Here is a 21,672-nt window from a genome sequence, read left to right as displayed (position 1 = left end):
ATATTAACAGTACCGCACCTTCAGTTGAAGAGAGCTGGTATCCGAAGCCTTTCTAGCCGTACCGGCAATACTAGCACATATATTCCAGCAAGTTCCACTTTGCTAATTTTACTCTGATGCTTACGGTTTTCCCGTTATATCTACACTATGATCTGTGTAGCTACTTTGTGTCGCACTAGCAGCAGTCCACTCTTGAAGCTAAACACTGCAATGACTTACAAAATTGGCACCAAGGCATTGAGTGCCATTCTGGATGCAATGAAACTCATACGCTCCCCACCTGTTGATTCTTGTTCAGAATATGATGCTAATGACTATTCTAACCTCGAGGAGTCAAAGGCAGATGGCATGTCCTGTTCACACATCAAGGTGCCTGTTCTAATTTGGCAAGGTTTTATTGATTGCGCGTATCTTGCATATGTTGTCTTGCATTTCTTCTACTTTGTTGCACCGCCATCTGCTTAGTTTACTCATCATATATGTCGAGATGCCATGCCCATCCATTATCAATACATATTCCATCTGTCATCATACCATGTTTTTTCACTCAAATGATGTTCTTGTGCATCAGACATCAAAAAGGAAGAGGGTGATTGCTGAACCTGAAGGAGCACCAGCAAAGTCCTTGAAACACGTGGTGGTGCCGGAGAAATCAGACAGCACCCCACTTATATTGGCTGTACAACCAGTGACACAAAACGTAGGACCGACTCCAACAAACTGTACCCATACTTCACTGGCCACGCCACTAGCCCCATCACACAGGACCTGCACTCCAGCAAAAGTTATATCGATTTTAGTTGCCATAGCACCAGCCGTACCACAGAAAAATCCCACTCCAGCAAAAAGTACAGCAAATCACCGGCCGAAGACCTATCCCAACTGTAGAGACGGCCAATTCCTGCAGATTGGAACCCCATTCCAGTTATTCCCAGTTTAAAAGACAATGCTTTCAATGTTGTTAGGGACTACGTGCATATATTCCCATCATGGGAAGATTATAGTGAAGACAAACACCACTTTCACATCTTCCTGTCCAACATACGTGTAAGTGCTATTATTCATGGTTATTATTTTCCTGTTTTCTGCTTATTGAACACATCAATGATTTACATTACATTGTTGTAACTAGGCGAGGGTCAATCTGGATAGTCATGATGAGCAAAGCTTGCTTGTGCTTTTCAAGGAGGCATTGCAGCAGTATCGGTGTTACTTGAGGAAATCACACTTTGATGGCAAGTCTATAAACGAATTTCCGGTGAAGTCTCCTGTGCTAAATTTAGAAGACATTGAATGGAAAAACCTTGTTATGCACTGGCCTCGTTCCCAGGATGAGGTACTGTCTATGAAATCACATGACAATTTGAACTTCTACTTTTCCGCATGTACCTTACGGATCTTTTCTGCAGGAAATCTGCTAGAAGAAGAATTCCGGTTTGAAAAGAACGACAGGATATCACAAATATGTTGGCCGCTGCTTTGCTCTTGTTAGTACCTGTTGTCCTGTATCACTGTACTTGCATACATACTTGGTTCATTATGTGACAGCAGTATGCATGATAGCTTGCTTATCAATTGTTCGCTCCAAATTACCTGATCTGTATAAATGGTTGCATTAGTGTAGAATATATCCAATGCCAATGAAATTTTTGAGGTCTGCATTGTTCTTGTAAGTACTTGCTGTCCTTTATCAGTGTACTTATATTGACAGGTAGTTGTTCATGTACCATCACTCTGCAGCTTATTTTCCTTTGCCCTCCAATTTCTACACATCAGATCCATATTTACTCTTACCATAAGGTTGGATAACACCGATGGTACTGAAGAAGTTTAGCTTTGCATTGCTCTTTGTTGTACCTTTTGCATGTATCGCTGTACTTACATTTATAGCTACTTGGTTATGTAGCATCACTCTTCATCTTATCTTAAATATTCTCCATTTTTTCTTATATTATCACATCTATATTTACTCTTAACAAAATGTAGAATAAAGGCAATGCTTATGAAGAAGATTCTGTGGTAAACTTCTTGAATTGCCCCCCCCCCCATCAGCATGGACAAGGGCTTTATAGAGCCTGTCTTCAGCAATAATGTAAGTTTGTCCTTCTTAAGCCTTCAAACTTTGTTGTGTATATTTGGTTAGGCATGACTGCAACAGCTGTTTATTTTTGGTGTTTGCATCAAATTGCATGTTTAAAGTTTATTATGTAGTTCATAAACAAAAGTTTGTCCTTCTCAATTTAAGTTTTCAGTTGTACAACCAAGTTCCTTCTTCATACCATGTAAATTAAACTATACAGAGCAAGTGATCTTCTTTTGCACTGCATGTATGCTTCTGTTCTTGATCCGTAATCCAGTGTTGTGGTGAACCTACCCACTACAGCACAATGTCATATTCTGCAATGTCTTAACTATGAACATTGTCATATAATTCTACTATTATTTAAACCATCTCTTTATTTGCCAATCTGAAATGGGATAAATTGACAGCACAGTAACCATTGATACTTATGAGTTCTTGATTTGTAATCCAGTGGTGTCGTGAAGCAGCCAACTCCTTCACAATGTCATTTCCTGCCATGTCTTGACCTGAACAATACCATATTGTGTTAATGCAATTTTAAACTGTGTCACTTTATTCCTCAGTAAGAAATGTGATGAATTGTCAGCACTGATAATTTTATGTGCAAAACCTGTCATCTGTCTGCTTGTTTTATCTTTCAGAGTGAGGAGGATATAAGTGTTAAACAAGCGCAGTCTCATCAGCTTGCTCAGCTGCTTGCGCTGCAGCTCCCCAGCAGGGCTAACCTTTCTTGAACTCTATTGAAGTGTTGTCGGTTTTGTATATTATTTTGTCGGCGTGTTTATTTGCACTGGTGGCGATATTTGATGCCCAGTGTATGTAATCTACTGTCTGCTTGTGCTTTATTATCATAGTGGCGAACTTTGATGCCTAGTGGATGCAATATGCCGTAATTTCTTTATTGTATAGTCTAGCTTTTTTCTTATTCATGATGCTGCAGTTATTTTACTGTATATGAAAGAACATGCGGTGCCCCCATGTTTGGTTTTGGTAATTGATGACAATCTCTATGGACTAATGGTTGCCTTGAGTTATATTTGAAGGATTTGTCCATAGGCTTTTCTTGAAGTCCATGTGTTGGTTTCAAGGAGTTTATGTGGTGACCAAGGTGTTATTAAGGAATTATCCAAAGATTGGTCATGTGAGAGTAGAGCTTATTGCAAGCATGTCTTGAAGAAGAAGATTGTGTGATCATTCATGTTTACCTTCAAGACATCATCCAAATGAAGAGAGTTGGAAAGAGTCAAGGTTGATCAAGACTAAATCAAGAGTGAATCAAGTTGATCAACACACAAAGCGCACAAGATGTACCGAGAGGGATCAAGCGATCCCATGGTGTGGTAAGCATTGTCAATTACGCTTTGTGTACTAACCCATGATCTTCATGAGAGTTCTTTTTGGGGTTAGGTTGCGGTGTGCAAGTTCAAGTGAAGCATCATGAAGAGATCAAATGCTTGAAGCTTGCCGTCCATTGTGGCGACAATGGACTTGTGAAAATGTTGCAGTGTGCAAGTTCAAGTGAAGCATCATGACGAGATCAAATGCTTGAAGCTTGCCGTCCATTGTGGTGACAATGGACTGGTGAAGATGTGCGGAAGAGTGGCTCACCCATAGTGGAGTATGGGGGAGCAATCAACTAGACTTCATCGAGCCAACACAACCAAGAAAGGTGGTCCATCTTGAGGGAGTCAAGATCGTCATCATCTAGCTCAAGTGGACCATGTGCAAGGCAAAGGTTTGCTCTTGATAGGTTTTCTATTTTACCGGTCTCATGATGGTAGTTGGGAGACCGGGTTATAGGATCGATTGTCGTACTATCAAGGGGGGCTCTCGATGAGTAGCTTGATTGTATCGTTCATAGAGAGCTCAAACCATTGCATCCTTGCATCATCTTTGTTGGTTCTAGTTTGGTTCTTCTCTTTGTGAGTTTTGGAGCTTATGGTCATCTTGATGACAAGCTCGAGTTCATCAAAAACGGAGTTCACTCGCATCTTCTATGATGTTTTCGATGTTGGAGGTTATGCCGGTTCTTCTCGGTTGGAGGTTTCACTCCTCTATTTGTTGGCATACCTCCCCTGCCTATTTGTTGGCATACCTCCCCGGTTCTTCTCATTGTTTTGATGCTACTCGTCCTTCTCAATCCAACAAGCTTGAGTTTGCTCAATTCGGAGCTCATATGAAGAAGTTATGGCAGTTCTGGTTTTCTCCCTGCGGTAGTACCGCGGCCAGAGCGGCAGTACCGCTTATCGCCCCAAGCGGTAGTACCGCTGTCCAAAGCGGTAGTACCGCCTATGGCCATAAGCGGTAGTACGGCTACGGTTCCGCGCTGGTACCGCCTCGATTTTGGGTCTTGCATTTTTCGTGTCGAGTTTTGCAGTAGTTGCATGGCAGTAAGGCACGGCAGTTCCGCCCCGATGGGCGGTAGTACCGCCTGTAAGCGGTAGTACCGCTCCGGTCGGCGGTAGTACCGCTACTGCATTTTTGGTCCCGTGTTCTGCTCCTCCAGCGGTAGTATACTACCGCCCCAAGGTTCATGTTTGGTTGCTCCTTTTCCCTGCTTCTTCCGCCAGAGCGGTAGTACCGCTCGTGGAGCGGTAGTACCGCTCGTGTGCGGGCTGAGCACATAACGGTTGGATTTTTCCCCTTCTATAAAAGGGGGTCTTCTTCCCCAATGAACCTTATCCATTGAGCTCGTGTTCTTCCCCCATTGTTGACCTTCTTCGAGCTTGCTAACTCTCAATCCCTCCATGGATTCTTGCTAGTTTTTGAGGGAAAAGAGAGAGGAGATCTAGATCCACATTTCCACCAATCACTTTCTCCTCTTTGTGAGGGGAACCCCTTGGATCTAGATCTTGGAGTTCTTGGTGTTCTCCTTCTTGTTCTTCCTCTCATTTTCCTCCCTAGCATTAGTTGCTTCGGTGGGATTTGAGAGAGAAGGACTTGGGCACTCCGTGTGCCCTTGCCATTGCATCTGGTGCATCGGTTTGAGTTCTCCACGGTGATACGTGGAAGTTACAAGTTGAGAAGCTTATTACTCTTGGGTGCTTGGTGCCCTTGAGCTTGTTCCTCTTGGGTGCTTGGGCGCCCTAGACGGTTGGTGGTGTTCGGAGCTCAATCATTGTGGTATAAAGCTCCGGGCAAGCATCGGGGTCTCCAATTAGGTTGTGGAGATCGCCCCGAGCAATTTGACGGGTTCCGGTGACCGCCCCCAAGGGTTGCCAAAGTGTACGGGCTCGGTGACCGCCCCCAAGGGTTGCCATTTGTATGGGTTCGGTGACCGCCCTCAAGGGTCCCTTAGTGGAATCACGGCATCTTGCATTGTGCGAGGGCGTGAGGAGATTACGGTGGCCCTAGTGGCTTCTTGGGGAGCATTGTGCCTCCACACCGCTCCAAACGGAGATTAGCATCCGCAAGGGTGTGAACTTCGGGATACATCATCGTCTCCGCGTGCCTCGGTTATCTCTTACCCGAGCCCTTTACTTATGCACTTTACTTTGTGATAGCCATATTGTTTCTTGTCATATATCTTGCTATCATCTAGTTGTTTATTTTGCTTAGCATAAGTTGTTGGTGCACATAGGTGAGCCTAGTTGTTGTAGGTTTTGTGCTTGACAAATTAACCGCTAGGTTTATTCCGCATTTGTTCAAGCCTAAACCGTAATTATTTTAAAGCGCCTATTCACCCCCCCCCCTCTAGGCGACATCAACGATCTTTCAGTATATATATCCTGTCTTCGCAGTAAACCGGCCAAACCGTAAAATTATGGTACATAATCGGGCCGTCATGCAATCACGATGTATGATCCGCATCATGGGCCCCGTCATCTTGGTCCGTTAAAAGGCCTAAGTGTAAACTGGCCCACTAGTAGATTCGGGCCTTTAATAGGCCGAGTAAACCGCCGGCCCTATTTCTGCAAGAAAACTCAATGGGCTTTTAGGAGGCTGAGAAGTAGGTTGGGCTTGAAACGTGCCGAACAGCTCACGGGCCGGCAGAAGCCCGAAGTGGACCCCGGCCCATGTTTGTGCCAATCAAATCACGGGCTTTTAACAGGCCAAAATTGTCTCGGTCCTTATTTGGCCCAATCAGATTATCGGCTGCGAGCAGGCCGGATGCAAACCGGGCCGTAGCTAGGCCCAACTATATGACGGGCTTTTAACAGGCCGAAATTAATATAGGGCCGAAATGTTAAACGAGCCCTTAACAGGCCGAAACTAATATCAGGCCGAATTACTAAAGGGGCCTTTAGCAAGTGGGCCCAAAAGCACAGCGTCCAGTTGACGGGTCGAATCTGATATGGGCCATAATTTAGCCCAAAGCCTCTTAAAGGGCCGAACCTGATCTGAGCCGTAATTTGGCCCAGAACGTGGTAGGCTTTTAATGGGCCGGATCTCATATGGGCCATTATTAGGCCCGGAACGTGGCAGGCCATTAATGGACCGGATCAAATATGGGCCGGCATTTGGCCCAAAACATGGCAGCCAGTTAATGGGCCGGCCTACTAGGGTCCTCAAAATCTTGTGGGCCTACAGCTGGGCCGGCCCATTAATGTCAGCGAAATCTCATGGGCCTTTAGCTAGGCCGGCCCATTATGGTCCACAAAAATCTTGTGGGCCTTCACCTGGGCCGGCCCATTATGGCCCGCAAACATCTTGTGGGCCTTTACCTGGGCCGGCCCATTATGGCCCGCAAAATATTGTGGGCCTTTAGCTGGGCCAGCCTATTATGGTCCGCAAAATCTCGTGGGCCTTTAGCTGGGCCGGCCCATTATGGTCCGCAAAATCTTGTGGGTCTTTAGTTGGGTCAGCCCATTTAAACTTTATGGGCCACTTTTGGGCCGGTCCACGTGTCAACATATCATAGGTGCATCTCGCCCATTGGATGAGTGACACCTGTGCCAACGCGGAGCTGACACGTGTTTCCTCCAGCCAATGATGATTTTACACGTGCAAAATCCCCATTGGTCCGGGCTGTTAACGGGTTATCGGATCCAAAACCGGACCCGATAGCTTAACGACGTTCCGTTACGGTGGATGCCACGTGTCGGTCACCCTTGATGAAAGAACTTCTGTGACGCGCGATTTATCGTCATGGAAGTGGACACTTCCGTGATGATAATTTTGGTAATGTCATGGAACACTTCTATGACAGCACAGGTATGACTATCTTGATTCTGTCATAAAATCTTCATGGATGTACATGCATGACAGAAAACGCGACCTACTGTGACAAACACGTATCATCACGGAAGTGTATTTTTTTGTAGTGTGGGCTCCGCCGGGCTGGCACTGGGAGGTGCTACCTTCAGGGACTCGTAGCTTGGTGAGGAACCCGGCCTCGGGTCCCGTCGTCGACCCTGAGCTCCTTTGGTGGCGTTCGCGTGGGGCACTTTCGGTGCAGAGGGAGCCGGCCCCGCCGGAGGTGGTGCGTCGCCGTGTCAGGGAGGAGGACGAGCACGTCTGTCGCTACATGGCTGCTATGGACGTCAGGTTCTCCAATACCTGGCAAGTTCTTTGGGGAGATGACATGAGCTATGATCATTTGATGGTTCCTTCTCTTTGGGTGTCCACCGCCCGCGCCTAGGAACCGCGAGTGGCCTAGATTATTCTGTAGTATTCGATCTTTATTAGCTAGCTAGCTAGTGATGTATTCGATATATAATATTCAAGACGATGTATTCGAGATTATATATATTATTCGAGATGATGTATTCGAGATTATATATATTATTCGAGACGATGTATTCAAGATTATATATTATTTGATTTGAGATTATATATTATTCGAGACGATGCATATTATGTACTATGATTCAGTTATTCTTTATTGATTGCATGCATGCATTGTAATTTGAATACTAAATTGTTTTATATTTCTTCTGGATTAGTTAAATAAAAGCTATGGCGGACAATACCAGCAAAGAGGGAGAAGAGCCCCTGTTCGAGATCATACGCTCCCCTCGCGGGCCAGATGATCAGAATGAAGAAGATGACGGCTCCCAATATCTGAACAATACCGGGGAGGGTGATGATATGATATTCGATCGCGACGACCAAATTGATGAAATCATGAACTATGATTATGATGACGAAGAAAATGTTGATCTTGAAATAATGGAGACCGGCGAGGTATATTTATATAAGTAGGCATCTGGTGATCATCTTGAAATAACGGAAGATACATTAGCGAATCGATCTTTCTTCTTTCAGCCCTCCGGATCGAGCAAATCTTCTACAGGCAGCAGGATAGTGCGAGGCCCGGCCAGAAAGTTGAAGGAGGGCGTAAAGTACAACATCGATGCCATCAAACTGATGGTGAACCAATCGCGCCTAAGAACATTGCGAACAAGTTCGTTCGTCAGTGCGGAGTTCTTGTGAAGGACCAACTCCCGATCTCCCTTCAAGAATGGAAAGAGCCAGCAAAGAAACATCCAGATCTTACTTTTGTCGACGACAGAGCAAAAACTCTGCTTTGGGAATCTCTCATGGAACATTTCACCCTACCAGATCATTTCACAGATGCAAATGTGCAGAAAGTCAAGGACGCTGCTCTTAGGAAGATGGCGGTTGCATTCAACAACCACAAGAAGAGTATATGGTCCAAGTACGTCGAAGGAGGAAAGAAGACTCCAGAATTCAAGGGAACACTGGAGAAGCAAAGAGATCACTGGCCCGCTTTTGTGAAATTCAAGGAATCAAAATTATCTAAGGAACGGTCGAGAAATAACAAGGCCAATGCCGCAAAAAAGGAGCGGTTCCATAGGCTGGGGCCAGGTGGCTACGCGGTGGCAATGCCTAAGTGGGATAAGTCTGAGAAAGAGATGCTGAATGCAGAGGTCACTCCAGTTACTAAGAGCTAGCCCCCCCAGGTGTAGGACTTGGTTCTATGCGCATGGGGGGGCATTGGACCCAAAGACAGGCCAGGTTTCGAAGAAGGCATGTCTTAAAGGAGCCGAAGATAAGTTACTTGAAGCAATAGAAGATGCTCGAACGTGGGTGTTCACGCCCAACAGAGAGAACGACGAGATTACGCGCGCCCTAGGAAATCCTGAACACCTGGGAAGAACACAAGGCAAGGGCGTTGTTCCGTGGTATGAGGGCTTTTTGGACTGGAACGCCGACTACAGAAGCCGTGCGAGAAGGAAGATGGAGTAGGAGAAGAAGAGGAAGCTGGAGGAGGAGCAGAGGAAGCAGGAAGCAGAATGCCTTCAAGGCCTAGAATCAGCGCACGCGGAGTTGGCACTCAAATTCCAGCGGCAGCAGCAGCAAATCGACTCATTTAGCCAGAAAATGGGGTCTCAGCAGCGGCAGCAGTTAGCCGATGATGCAGCATTGGATAGCACCATCCCATCCATGCCGAGAAGCAGCGTGGGTTCCGCCCCGGGCGACGCACTGCTGGATAGATACCCTGTGGATGACATCATGGAGAACACTAACTGTGAGCTACACTTCAAAATGAAGAACATATCCATGAAGGTGGCAGATGCCGTTGCTTATACAAATCCCCCCGAAGCAACCTTCCATTGCAACCCGATTCCAGCCGGCTATGCTCGTGTCGTGGTTGATGAGGTGGTGGACCAATATTCGGGGCTAGAGCTTGACATTCCTGGAGGTGACGAGGAGCACACACTGGGAGAGGCCATACACCGTATCATCCTATGGAGAAAGGATTGCATCATCTTTCCTGCAAGGCCACCGACACCGCATCAGCCGACTCCTCCTCGAAGTCCGCCACCGCGTCAGCAGACTCCTACTCCTCCAAGTCATCATCCTGCACCGCCTCAGCAGAGTCCTGCTCCTTCAAGTACGCCAACGCACCAGGCCACTCCTCCTCCTCTAAGTCTGGCACCGCGTCAGGACACTCGTCCTCCTCCAAGTCCGACACCCTGTCAGCCCACTCCTTCTGCTCCAACTCAGCCACGTCAGCCGTCTCCGCTGCCTCACAAATCATGGAAGAGAGTCGCCGCAACTATGGTGCGTAGCGGTACAAGTCGAGGTAAAGCACCAGCTCCCAAGCCTGTTGACTCAGACTATGAGCGTCAAATCAGGAAGGCACATCGAGCACGACTACAGAAGGAGTCGAGCTCGAGCTCGAGCCAAGCAGCTGGCAGAAAATGCGGGAAAACCGTTCCCTAGCTAGGAGAACAGGCGGCGCAATCAATCCCCCCGCTTGTTGTACCAACACATGAGAGTACCGACGCCGGTCAGCTAGTAATAACCGACGAGCATAGAAGGCAGGCTGAAGAGCTCGGTATCACTGTTGGACAACTCCTAGAGATCGAGCCCGTGTCTCCGCTTAGAGAGGAGGACATAAAATGGAAATATGTCCGCGGCGAACCTTTGGTCAAGCCTGAGGAGGTCAAGAACCTCCCAATGAGAATGTATGAATTGCATCAATGGTACATGGAAATTTGCAAGACCCAATCGAGAGTCCCTCATGGTGAAAGTCAAGGAAGAGGATTACTTCCATGAGACAGCTCTGTCTATTGAGTATACAGAACTGTTTCAATCATTCAATTATGACACACTCGACAAATCTATCGTCAGTTGCTATTGTCTGTAAGTGATTTCTTTCTGTAATTTAAGTCTCAAGCTAGCTGTAGTGCTCTCATTGATCATTACCTGTAATTATCCTCACTATATTCTTTTCTGTGGTATTATGCAGGATGAAGATGTCCGAAATGAGAAAAGCTGGACGTTATGGCATTGGGTTCATTGACCCAAATACCATTAATGAAGAGACATGGTCATAACAATATTATAAACAAGAAGTAGAGAGAAACATGCTAGAGTTCTTGAAGCGCCTCAATACCAATGCAGATATACTACTTCCTTAAAACTTCCAGTGAGTCACACTGTCTTGTACTACAAATTCCGTTTTTTCTTACTAGCTAGATGTTAATAAGTGTACAGGGTTTAGGGTTAGTTGATGAGTGTTATATGCACATGCCCGCTTAATTTATACATGCAAACGTATGCGCATGCAGGTACCACTGGATCTTGTTAGACATTCAAGTTGAAGAAGGAAAAGTTGAAGTACTCGACTCACTGCTTAAAAAACCTAAAGAGTACTCAATCGTGAAGGGGATAGTCAACAGGTAATTTCAATCATTATTGAACTATATGTCATGATATCAACTAATTAATAACTCCTTTATTCATTTTCTTTGCCGGCGAGCCGGCAGGGCTTGGCAAAAGTTCATCAAAAACGTTCCAGGCCCGTTCAGAGAAAATCTGTATTGGTATCGACCCACGGTAATTAATTAAGTAGTACTAGCTAGCTACCAATATCTTTAATTCTAATTTCAATACCATTAATTATCATGTTTGATTAATTATTATCTGATTGAACTCTATTCTTGTACAGGCCATGAAGCAGGAGCCGGGGAATGATTTATGTGCATACTATGTTTGCGAGAACATTCGCATGATGACGTCCAAAAAGAGCACATCTGCTAGACAGCTATGGGTACGTTTGGCAAAACACTATACATAATTTTTACATCATTATCGATATCTAGTCACACAACTAATACTTGCATATTGATCTCCTTCTTAACAGTTCAATGAGGTGTGGGAGAAGCTCCTACCAATGGATCGGGTACGAGCAATTGTAGAGGAAATAGCGGGATTTTTGCTCGACCAGGTCATAGATCCCACAGGAGAATTCCATTACCCGCTACCGCAGTAATGCCTCCATGTAGGAGAAATTGTGTATATATATATATATATATATATATATATATATATATATATATATATATATACATAAACACTATTCTGGTCATGGGATCAGAATAATATTCTGATCACAACCTGAACTGCCTGTGTAACGCGCCTGAACTTCCCTCTGTACGATCCCGACCTTCGGGCTATCTTCGCAACCGTGGCTTTCCCCGTGAATTATTCTTGTTAGTCGTGTTCTATATGATGTTAGTGTAATCTAGAAATGTTTTTAGCAACTAAATACCGGTTTTAAATAGGAATCTCGCTCGTTGGCGGATTTTGCACTTGGGTCGTGATAAAATTGCGTTTTTTTTCTTCAATTTTACTGCCTGAGTTGTTCGACCTGAACTTCTCTCAGTGCTAGGTTGAACTTCCGCCAACATTGCCCAAATGGGGCTTGCGATATAATGTTGGAAAGCTATGGACACCAGTATCATGACCCAAGTTAAATTTTTGGCAAAATGTAAGCGGTTTAAGAGCAGTTTTGAAAATCGTTTTTTCTTCACACAAAAAACGTGAATCGTATTTTCGATCGCATTTCTAAACTTTTTATCGGAATAATATGGCGCTGGAAAGCTGCTGCAAAACCGCTCCTTCCACATGTTGAAAGTTTTCTCTAATTCCCTACGGTTAAAGAGTAATTTAGAAAATCGTAAAATTTCGCAAACCGAACATCCGAGTTTGTATTTTCGATGTCATTTCTAAACGGCTAATCCAATTGAGGCAAATGATATGGCGTTGGAAAGCTTATGAAAATGCGCTACTTTTTCATGTAGAAAGTTTTTTCCAATTTTGAACGGTTTAAGAGTAATTTAGAAAACAGTACAAGCTCCATCGAGTTCGTATTTTCGAACTTTTTTTTAACTGTATGTCCGAATGCAGAAAATGATATGGCGTTGGAAAGCTTGAGGAAATGCGAAACTTTTTGGTATATATTGTTTCTCCCAATTCCTTACTATTTTAAGTCAATTTTAAAAATGACAAAAAACATATTTTCACCGTAATTTCTACAAACTTTATCGGAATGGGGCAAATAATATACCGTTGAAAATCTAAGGAAAATTCGAAACTTTTTCATGTTGATGGTTTTCTGTGATTTTTAACTGTTTTCAAGTAATTTCAAAAATGGCGAGATCATTCGTTCTGTCTTTATCGCGAAACAGATTCTTCGAAAATGCACCGCATGAAGAACCTGAACTTCTCGGCATGTCTACTTGAACTTCACTCTGTTTTTCATGTCTTTTTTTGCCCATAGTTCTCCATCCAATCACCGAAACACTCGCCGGAATTGAGCAAGTAATATACCGGTGGAAAGCTGTTGTAAACACGCAACTTTCCCGTGTTGATCATTTTTTCATACTCGCGACTATTTTAAGAGTTTTTCATCTGAAATTCATTCACTATAGTAGTTGAACTTCCTGCTGTTTTCACGTTGAACTTCTGTGACGTATTTTCATTTGTAATTTTCTCATCCATTCGTCAGTGTTACACAAATGATATTCTTTTTGTACAAACCTCTCTCACAATAATTTTTTAACTTTCTCCGACGAAGGACTTGAACTTATAACAACAACAAATTTAGCCTTTGTTTTTTATTCTTTTTTAATACAAAATGCACACCGTGTAGTACGTGAACTTCTGGCAGTTATCAATCTGAACTTCTCTTGGTTACGTGAAAATATATGAGTTTTTTTTGAATTTTTAATCTGATTTTCTTAATCCTTTTTAATGAAATTTTCAAGCGCTCTATTTTTAAAAGTTGAACTTCTCGTTATTTTATTTTTGAACTTCTTGTTTCCATTATTTAATAACGAGGAAAATCCGAGTTTTCTATAATCATCGAACTTCTCCATCTTTTTAATATGGACTTCCTGGTTTTATTTATTAATCTTTTTTATGAAATTTTGAAGTGCTCTATTTTTAAAAGTTGCACTGCTTGTTATTTAATATTTGAACTTCTTGTTTCCATTCTTTAATAATGGGGAAATCTGAGTTTTCTATAATCATCGAAGTTCTCCATCTTTTTAATTTGGACTTCCTGGTTTTATTTCTTTTAGTGACGAAAAAAATCCTACTTTTTGATAGACTTCTAGCCGCTCCATTTTTAAATTTGAGCTTCTAGGTTTATTTTAACAGAGAAAATATTTTTTTATAAAATTGTTTGAGATGCTTTTTAATGACCTTCTTTTGGATTTGTAACAAGCATTGAACTTCTTCGTCTTTTTAATTTGAACTTCTTATTTTTGGAATTTTTTTAACTTGCATCTTGGTTTTGTACTAAAAATTGAACTTCTCGGTTATTTAAATTCGAACCTCTAGGTTTTTAGATAACCCCTTTATTATTAAAAAGTTGAAATTCTTTGTATTTTTAATTTGACTTTTCTTGGTTCTCTAATAAACATTGAACCTCTATCTTTGTGAAATTTGAACCTCTAATTTCTTTTGGAAACATGGAAAATGCTTTGTTTAATTTTTTGAACAACTAAGTCTTTTAAAACTTTTATAGTTTTTCCTTATTTTTTAATTTTAACTTCTTCATTTTATTATTTAGTAATGAAAAAACATTTAAGTTTTTTTAACCTTCAAACTTCTCTTTTTTTTACTTTGAACTTCTTAGAAAAATATGGTTTTAAATAAGCAAACAATTTTCTAGGTTTTTTAATTTGAACTTTTAGTTTTTTTGACCTTCTCCGTTATTTCAAATTGAACTTCTATGGTTTTCAAATTTGAACTTCTATGTTTTTTTGACCTTGTCGGTTATTTTAATTTGACCTTCTTGGTTTTATTAATTAGAAATAGGGAAAATCTATTTCTTTATATAGACATTGAACTAATGTGCAATTTAATTTGAACTTGTTAGTTTTATATATTATAAAAGGAAAATTGGATTACTATTAAATTTACTTTTTCCCATTGTAATTATTGTTTCCGTATGTCTCAACCAAAAATATCTAAGCTACATGAATTGCTCTGTTATTCCTGCCCATTAACTTTTCCCCTTTTTCTTAACGTGATGTCTACTATCTAAAACAAGTACTTTCTCCATAGTAATTGAACTTCGAGTACATTTTTTATAATATACTTTTTATTAAGTTAACTCTCTTTTCATTTAGATGAACTTTTCTTTCGTATTTGTACATGAGCTTTATTTTGTTTGCACTTGAACTATAGGGGCAACTTACAAAATGAAACATATGAAGCCTCTGTCAAATGAAACATACGAAATAGTAATAAAAATTACAATTTTCGTCACAAACCAATTTTTTCTGAACTTGGTCGTTTGCACTTGAACTATCGGTGAAAAAAATATCTTTTTTTTATAAACGTCGGACTTCACCATTTTTTAAGTTTGAACTCCTTAGTGTTTGGTTAGTAACAGAAAACAAATCTTTTTTATATATAAACATGTAACAGGGTCGTTAGTCTAATTTGAACTACTAGTTTTTTTAAGAGTGGAAAATCATTTTTATAAACGTTTTTAACTGTTTCCATTTTTTAAATTTGAAATTCTTTTTGAACTTCTTCAATTATTGCTTTTGAGCTTCCACATTTGTATTTTTTGAACTGCTCTATTTTTTAAAATTGAACTTCTTGGTTTTTGAAATAAACAAGGAACTTATCCATTATTTAAATTACAACCTATAGGTTATTTTAGAAACGGGGAGAATCCATTTGTGGAAGAGGGTCACATGACCATCTTCACCATGCAGGGTATGTAACGACCTGCACGGAGGCGTGCTCCGGTAAGGTAACTAGTTCTGGCGCGTGTGCGCGCACGCACACACACACATGAGTGTGCGCACGGAGAAATCAATCACAATACAAATATATAAAGCTTCTATACATACTTTAGCAAACATACAGAGAGAACACCGGCACTAGTATGTGAGATTTGGGAAAGACTTGAACAAAAGCAGGTTAGTGCGCACACACGCGCAAATTGTTAGGCGTGAGTGAACGCTTTGTTCGATGCTTCGTCGAAACATTATAAAAACAAATATGAAGACTAGACCGATTGAAAATTCAGGTTTGGGAAGCAAGTTGTGTTGTTGGGCAAGAAGGGATACATGATTCTGAACTGAAAGTGTTCATTTCGCTTCAGGCAGTATTTCTTTCAGATTTAGTATAATGCTTCGGTAAGGATTCTTGAAATTAGCAATATTGTAGCAAGAATACTCAGCACGGCTTATGTAGATTCAGTAAACTAAAGCCATACATGTGAGACCATGAATTACCGTAGATGAATGACAATAGTAGAACATATCTGAATTCTTGGCATGGAAGGTCAACTTTGTTCTGCTCTCCGGAGCCTGACGCTAGTCAACATACGTCCATCAAGCCCACAAGGACACACGTCCAGTATCCAGTAGCAGCAAGGCATGCAAACCACCGTGAAGAACAGTGCATAGCTGTAGTAGGACTTGGCGTATAGTTGTTGTAGAATTTCATGGAACGTCTATGAACATCTCAATGGTTGTAAAAGGGGAAAATGAGAAATTTTACCGTAAATTAGACACACACACACACCTGCAGTTCTGTCAAGACTGTTAAATTCAGTTAACACATTTTTCACATGAGCAACACATCTATATGTAGCAGCACGTCAGAGAGACCGGGGCAAATCGGCAGCTAGTTCAAAGAGAAGAAAAAATGCTAAATAGAAACAGCCGTAGTAGCTGGATGCCATAGCTTTCCACACATGAGGATTTCAGGGGAGCACTACACACGACTGTTTTGGAGAGGCACTTGGGATGCCACGAAGCACCATGCGCGGCAGCAGAGGAAAGGTGCGGCGAAGGTCAGAGAGAGTTGACGAGGAAGGTCGGAGAGAGCTGACGCCGATGTAGAAGAGGCCGAAGGAAATTGAGGGCGAAACAGCGGCGTTGAGGAGGAGACTGGGGTAGTTCGGTTTTGTGCGAACACCGGCGTGGAGGAGATGCCGCTCTGTATCCCGCTCCCCGCGTGTGCTGCGACAGGAAGAAGGTCAGTATGCAGAAGGGGAGAAGGTCAACTTTGGAAATGCGATGGAATTCATCCCGTCATTGAAGGACGACGACATGGGGCTTCTGGCAAATCTCGGCGTCATCGCCGCGTTGTGGTCAGCGACGAGCAGCGGAGGTGCGTCCATCGACGGGAGCAGATGAGCTCGCCGGAGCAAGGGGCGGCGAGTTTCTAAGCTCGCGCCATGCTCCCGAACTGCACTGCTTTTCAGAGCACGGCGGACGGCGACGGGCTACGCTGGTAGAGAGCACGGGGGCAACGGCTGGGGCAAGCGGCGGCGCGATAAGAGGTCGGGCCTCGCGGCGTCGCGGTTGGTGGCAGGGGCGGCCGGCGGCGCGGTTGGTGGCTGGGGCTTCGCCGCCTCCAGCCGCCGCGGGCTCCCTCGCGCCGGCGTCCGCCGTCGCTCGCTCGCCCGCGCCGGCGGTCAGACCTGAGGTGGCGACGGAGGGGAGGAGCTGGATCCGGCGACGGTGGTAGAAGGGATGGGAGAGGAGGAGCTGGATCCGGTCCGCGGCGGCGAGTCGCGGCGGAGACGACGGCCGGCCAGTGGTCGTGGGGACGAGAGGGCAGGGGAGGCGGGATCGGGATCCCGATCGGGGTCGCCACAAGTCTCGCACCTGGTCGGGCCCGAGAGGTTGGGAAGTTCGGAAAGGCCCTGTCCGGGGCTGCTGTGATCCAAATAACTATTCTAATCTTGGAATTAAAATAGTGTTGTCCTATATATATACATAACGTGTACAATATGTAGTATCGTAAAATATCAGTAAACGAAAAAAATTAAATAGAAAACACAAAACTAAAGGAAAAAAATCCTGAACCCCAAACCCCCCAGTCCTTTTAGTACCGGTTGGTGGTACCAACCGGTACTAAATGGCTCCCCGTCCCCGGCGCTGGCTCGTGCCACGCGGTGGCCCTTTAGCGGCGGTTCGTGCAGAACTGGTATTAAAGGGCCTTACGAACCGGTGCTATAGCTCGGTTCTGCACTAGTGCATGTATATCCGAAGGCATGCTGCAAGGACGATTTGTCAAATGTGTTCTTCGAGATCATCATAGATTTCACTCCTATTGTGCATATCTCTTGCTTTACTGCCACCTTCATAAACCATACCACTCGGTTTCTCCGAAAGATTTACTTGTATGAGTTTCGCTCGCAGTCACTAACTTGTATATCTTATCCAAACCATGTCAGTGCAGGTTCACGCATTATATAACATCTTCATGTATTTATTATGGAGTTAAATGTACCCGAGGTTCTTTAGGTGGGTTATTTTTAATCCGTAAACTAGGAACTTGCCATTGTGGCATGCCGACCTAGATTCGGCACACACTTGAGCGAGTCTTCAAGCACATTTACAGCCCTGGTCACACATTGTCTTCTATTTGTTGACACGGTCAATGTGATTGTGAGGTGGGTATGTAGCGATGAAACCAACTATGACTACTAATTTCATAAATTGGTTAGGGTGTTAACCTATTTGGTGATTTTGTTTTACAAAGCATGATTACATATTGTAAAGATTGTGGCTTCTTAGACCCGTTTTTATTATTACTGAGTAGTGACGACGCGATTTAAGAAATGTGGACACATAAAGAAACTAGGAGTGAACTTGAATCAATATGATATAAACATTCATCATGTCCATGTGCTCCTCATGGTAGGATTAAACTATATGAAAACGCCATGTGACGCGAGACACACCGCCTAAACGGCTAGACAAAGGGAACCTTATTCCATCTTTAAAGAGTCGCCATCACCCCTTTTTTTTGAGCAGTACACAAAGCCTAAACAGATTTAAAAAAACACTTAAAAACGAAGCATGAGCCCTCCCACCGACAAGGGCCAGGATCCACCGCCTCCATGGCTATAAGGCCACAGAAGACGAGACAATTTACACGTCTCACAGACTTTCTTTCTTTTTAGGGAAGAAGGTTACCTTCAATGATCCAGATGACGCAATTCTTCCATGCATAAACAAATACATTAAGAAAACAAATTCCATTACAAGAGGCCAACATCTAGGCGACACGGCCGATCCACGATGATCTCTGCCAGGGACCAGTGCATTAAAAAAGGGAAACTAATCCAGTTACCTAGTATTTTCTTTTTGCCGGGAATCTAGCTATATATAACTAGCTAGTACTACTACGACATACTCTCTCCGTTTCTATATACTTCTTTTGTCTGAAAATACTTGTCGTAAAAATGATACAAATAGATGTATTTAGAATTAAAATACATCTAGATACACCCATTCCTTGGACAAGTATTTTCGGACGGAGTGAGTATTTGTCTTTTTATAGATTTCAAATGGACTATCACATACGGGTATATATAGACATATTTTAGAGTATAGATTTATTTATTTTGCTCTGTATGTAGTCACTTGTTGAAATCTTTAGAAAGACAAATATTATTTAGAAACGGAGGGAGTAGTACTAAAAATTGATCATGGGCAAGCGAGGGTCGGCTCGCAAAGCGCGACTAAGGCGTCTATGCGGTCCTGGAGAGGCCAGAGCTGCTCATAATCGCTAAAGTAGGCAAGGGTCTGTCGCTCCAGCTCCGGAAGCTTATCCGCCGCATCTTGGAAGCGATCGTCCTCCATGTCTTGCGGTATCTCGTCGGACAGGGCTGAGAGACTTGCTACTTGGGGTTTCAGCGCGGCGAGACGCCGCTCCACCTTCGTGCAATCCGCCGACGCGGCCCGTATTAGGTCGTCCAGGTCGAGGTCTTCTTCCTTGCTAACTCCAGCCGCCGCAGGCTCAGCCACGGGCACGGACATCTTCTCCTGTGACGACATTCTGGAAACAGAATTGCTGGCTCTCAAGGAAGGCATTGCCCTAGCTATGCAATGGAGTAATCTGCCAATTGATATAGAATGTGATTGCCTTGAAGCCGTTTTGTTGGTGAAGTGTAGAGAAACAAGCAGGTCAAAATATGCTTTCTTAGTAAGGGAGATTCAGAGCAGTATGAAGGAACGTAATACTAGTATTACTCATATTCGTCGTATAGGCAATAAGGCTAGCCATTCCATGGCTAACTTTGGTAGGTTGCAGGGCCGGACGACAGTTTGGCTGGGCTCTGGTACAGTGGAGGCCTTGAACATTGTTCGACAAGAATGTAATCCGTATTCTGTTGAGTAATACAAGTGTTATTTCGCAAAAAAAAGGTATAGTTCATGAAAAGAAATCTCCTTTAAATTCGAAAATATGATCTAAGAAGGCTATATTAATGCTACGTATGCATTAGAGATGCTTGGTGTTGTTAGAAACATTATATGGATGAGTTTTTGAAATTGACTCCCTCCATTCCCTTATATAAGGCCATTTTGTTTTTCGTGTCAAACTTTGACTTATCAATTTTGGTCAACAAAATATGGATTATATGTCATAAAAAATATATCATCGGAAAGTTCATTAAAAATGTGCATCCAATGAAATACTTTTCGTGACACTCGCGAAAATGCACGTGCGTTGCAACGGGAGAAAATTTAACTGACTTCACTAGCATAGAGTAAAATACAAATATTTACTTAATTTACGATCCACATCAATTATTCCCAAGATGAAAAATAGTTAGTACTCTGCTCCCTTCTTTGCTTAGGTTTCCCCTGCCGGATCTTGGCGGCGGCGAGTCCGTACTGGGCGCTAAAGCCACCCAAACTTTGGTATGCATAGTGCCATAGCCCGCCAGTCCATCATTGGTGATGTGGGCGACGCGGTCGTCATAGTACAGTTAGATTGAACCGCACTTGCGAGGGGCTGAGCTTGTCGGCGCCCGACTCATAGCAGTCAACCGGGAAGGATGATCCTCAGGCACCGGGCTGGACGACGAGGTATATAGATGCACTTCTGTGGTGGTCATTCAATTATCCTTGATTTTTTTAGTACACTGGCAGAAAAAAAAATGCTGGATCATGCTAATCGATGTTTTTGTGTGGCGCCTTCATGTCGTGTAATCATAGTTAGCAAAGCAAATTTTCTTTTGATTACATGATAGTAATTCCTTTCTGTTACACAGGGTCCGTGTTGGACATGCACCTCTTGAACGTCCACCCTGTGCTGGCAGAATAAGTGCCCTGGAGAAAACATTGAGAGGTTATGGAGAGAAGAAGACTGGCACTGTTGTAGTTCCTGAAGCCGGAAACAACTTTATTCTCTTGGAGAAGCATATGGCTATTACAATATGTATTCCTGGGAACTTGGGGTTGGAATTAGGTACGGGAAAGGCAGACTGAACGTTGAGAGAACAAAATATATATATGCATGAGATGGTGTGCGCCTGCTCGGTTAGTATTATTACTGATTCACAGTTGGCATAACAAAACTGAGCTGATTTATCAGACTTATGCTTGTGCCAAGAAAAAAAATCTGACACATTGTTATTTGTTACAAACATTTTGCAGGGGTCCCATAAAGAAGTAACACATGGTCTTGCCGATGTAGGTGCCCAGAGGTGATACGGTTGCTCCTGTCAAAAGACAACGACTGATACATAAGCGAGCACATGACATCCCTCGGTGTGGCGAGAAAGTATAGGAGTTTTTGGTAAAAATAACCTCCTGCGCAAAAATAATTGATAAAACTACACTGACGGCACGCGTGGCAGGCGCCAAGTGGCACCTGCCGCCACAACCTCTGGCGGCGTGTCCTGCTGCCACAACCGCCAGCCGCAGGTTGCGAAGTACAGCTTCCCTCGTGAAGAACGAACGGAAAACAGAAATAGTGGAACCACACAGTACCTGCCGTCAATGGCTGCGGTGGCATGTTCCATGTTCTGCTACTGTTGATCATGTGGCTGCCTCTGCCATTGAAGCAACAGTAAACCCATCCACTAATCAATTAGAGGCAGCCACATGATCGATTAA

Source organism: Aegilops tauschii, chromosome 7 (genome assembly GCF_002575655.3).
Source record: "Aegilops tauschii subsp. strangulata cultivar AL8/78 chromosome 7, Aet v6.0, whole genome shotgun sequence".
Taxonomy (NCBI): domain Eukaryota; kingdom Viridiplantae; phylum Streptophyta; class Magnoliopsida; order Poales; family Poaceae; genus Aegilops; species Aegilops tauschii.
The sequence above is the reverse complement of the archived record's forward strand: the minus strand, read 5'-3'. Positions refer to the sequence as shown.